Source organism: Pseudopipra pipra, chromosome 7 (assembly GCF_036250125.1).
Source record: "Pseudopipra pipra isolate bDixPip1 chromosome 7, bDixPip1.hap1, whole genome shotgun sequence".
In the NCBI taxonomy this organism is placed as follows: domain Eukaryota; kingdom Metazoa; phylum Chordata; class Aves; order Passeriformes; family Pipridae; genus Pseudopipra; species Pseudopipra pipra.
In genome coordinates this window covers 4,599,668-4,602,726 of record NC_087555.1, presented here as the reverse complement: position 1 = coordinate 4,602,726, position 3,059 = coordinate 4,599,668, and the positions used below count along the sequence as shown (strand labels likewise).

General features: G+C 51.7%; 1 long non-coding RNA gene across 1 annotated transcript; it reads right to left on the bottom strand.

Moving 5' to 3' along the window:
* Window positions 1–1,071: 1,071 nt before the first annotated feature.
* On the bottom strand, window positions 1,072–2,517 carry LOC135416943 (uncharacterized). Its single transcript, XR_010431822.1, has 2 exons — window positions 2,162–2,517; window positions 1,072–1,364 (listed from the first exon to the last, which is right to left on the bottom strand). It is a non-coding gene; the product is annotated as an uncharacterized LOC135416943 (long non-coding RNA).
* Between the last annotated feature and the right edge of the window lie 542 nt (window positions 2,518–3,059).

Below are 3,059 nucleotides of genomic sequence, written 5' to 3'. Positions count from 1 at the left end.
CCCTGAAAAAGCCTCTATATTCTGTAGTTCGTCTCATTTTATTTTTTTTAATTATTTTTAATGAGCAGCTGGTTCTCCTGGTTCTAAGCTGATAAGTCCAGATAATCATAGAATCACAGAATGGTTTGGGTAGGAAGGGAACTGAAAGGCCATCTCATTCCAATCCTCCTGCCATGGGCAAGGACACTTTCCACTAGACCAGGTTGCTCCAAGCACTGGCCTTGAACACTTCCAGGTGCACCCTGGCCCTGCACCCTGGCAGGGCACATCCAGACTGTCGTGTCTCACCACAACACAGACAATGCCTTCATTCCTCACCTGGTTAATGTTCCTCACCTGTTAATGGGTGAGGAGATCTCAGGTGCCTCTCTTTGAGGGACTGTGCCTTTCCCCACCACAAAGGTGCCATTGCACCTTACTTGGGCTTTATATGCATTTTCTTCAGCGCATCTTACATCCAACACACCATCCATGGTGTGTCACAAGTCGAAGGAGCCCTCTGAGGACATGTCCTCTAAGGTGGTCGAGGTAGGATGAAGAGGAGTGTGGGTTGTGCATGGGGGACCCCAGGGATGAGTGAAGGGAAGGGCTCCTGGCATGCGCAGAAGGCAGGGACACGCAGTGCTGGAGAGCCATGTCCATCAGCGCTGTGGTGTCACTGCCATGTTCTCCCTCCTCTGGAAAGGAGTGCTGTAGGAAAGGCTCAAGGGTCATAGGACAAGACCTGGCTGCAAGCAGAGAGGGGCTGCACAAATGAATCCCCCTGCCCCAGCACGCACAGACACGCAGCCAGCACTGCAACAAGGACAGACACGGCTGCGCTGGCAGGAAATCTGGGGGAGATGGGCTGTGCCAAACTTTGGGAGGTTCCCTTTGTCATGGTGAGCATTTTTGCTAGCAATTATTACCCTGCTGTTAAGGATGGCAGCCCACATAATTACAGCGTCCCCAGCCAGCCCCTCTACTCTAGCTGGGAAAGCTCATACGCAGTGTAAGGACTTTTATGGGCAGTGGGATCCACGTTAGCAGCCGGCACCATTGCCCAGGAAAAAACACACGGACACCAGCAGATTGCAGACAAGCACATGATGACTTTCAGCAGGCTCTCCCAAAAGACAGACAATGGAGATGCTGTCCAATGACTCAGAGATTCCAGGACAAATCATTCACAAAGTAAACCCGAGAAAATGAGTCAGCAGGTAAAACGGTGCTGTAAGGGAAAGGGAAGGGGAACAGAAAAACACACAGGGCAGGGCACGGCACTCCCTCAAGTTTTGCTGATCAGTACTGTGCAGGTGGGAAATGCCAAATGTTCAGTCAGAGTCAGAGCTGCTGCTTGAGCTGCTGCTTGAGCCGCTGGAGTGCTGGAGGAGAGAAAACAACTTTAGGGCACCAGCGAAAAGACTCTTTCACAGCATTCCTGAGAGGTGTTAGTGACCCTGTCGTGGGTGCCCCATATTGTGGGAGGCTTGAGGGGTGTTCCTTAATTTTTTTCAAGGCTCTTTAGGTCAATAAAACAAATTCCAGAAGTGTCGTGCTCTCTGCAATCAAGGGCAAACGTGGGCAGATCATGGGCAGAGGTGTTACCCAGTGAGAGAGTTTGATTTGTTTTGGAAATGCTCCCACTTCTGATGTTGGAACTGGGGGTACGTTTAGCAGTCCCTGACTCTGACCTGCTCTGGACAGTGCCCATCCCTGTAACAGCATTTTTTGCAGAATCTACTCCCAGCACAAGGAATTGCTCCTCCTTTCTTGGTTTTTATTTTGGTCATGGATTTGTGTTTGGGGGTTTTTTTAAGAAGGAACTGAACAGTTCCTCTAACAGGACACTGAGTGAATGTCACTTATAGAGACACAACTTACTCTTGGGTGAGCTGCATGGTGCACCCTGAGCCACATCACTGCTTTAAACACCTTCAAGGAATTTCATGGACTGCTTTTCAAATTACTCACTTACTATGACTCATCCTTGACTCCCATTAACTTAATGGGAAATTCCATATCTAAAAAAAGCCGTTGAGATTTTGGCAGCGCGCTCCAGCCACCACAGCGTGGGAGAGGAGAGTCCTAGCTGTCCAGGCTGGATGCTGTGGCATAGGGGAAGGGGGTCATAAGGAACACAGCAGGAATAAGGAAGTGTCTGCTGTCGCCTCACTCTTACCTTGCCTCCATGGTGCTTGGAGTTCTTCTTCTTATGGTGCTTCTTATGGTGCTTCTGATGGCAGTCAGGGGGACACACCTGCACTCCTGGTGGTCCCGGAGGGGGGTGTCCATGGGGATTATGGCCACATGAGGGGTGCCCATGGGGGTGCTGCCCATGGCCAGGTGGAGGGGGGAACGAGGGGCAGACTGCAGGGCCACCAGGGCTAGGAACTGTGCCGGGACCAGGGTATCCTGGAGGAGCAGGAGGGCAAACTGCAATGCCACCAGGGTAGGGACCCGTGCCAGGACCAGGGTATCCTGGAGGACCAGGAAGGCAAACTGGATGGTGTGGTTGTGGCATGCCTAGGAAGAAGAGGAGAGCTGTTAGCAGGCAGACACAGGCTCTCCCTGGACAGACAGTAATGGCGGGGCGGGGCTGACAAGGAGACAGCAACCCTGTTTCCCGGGACAGAAAGCTTGTGAGGTTTGGCTTTCAGGTGCAGTGTGTGGCGCAGCCTGGGCACTCCGTGGGCAGGCAGGGCTTTGTGTGCTGGCACCTTTTCCCTGGGAGGAATCCTCATTTGGATCGGGTTTGGACCAGGGCGCAGGGGACTTGAGGGAAGACACTAAGAGCTTCGTCAAAAAATTAAAATAAGAAGAAGGAATCCTCGAACTGTCCAGGTGAATTCCCTGATGGAGATAACCCCACTGCAGAGGAAGTGCATATGCTGCCGCTTGGTCCTTGTGATACCAAAGTTCCTGTTGGTGAAGTCGAGAGGATTTTCTGATGGTGCTGAGACCTTAAATGCCAAATTTGAGCATCTGTTCCCACGAAGGAGCTGTCACCTCTGTACATCCCCCGCTCACTCTCAAGGGGTCTTTGCTTCCGTTTCCATGAAAGCTGTGTTGTATGTCAC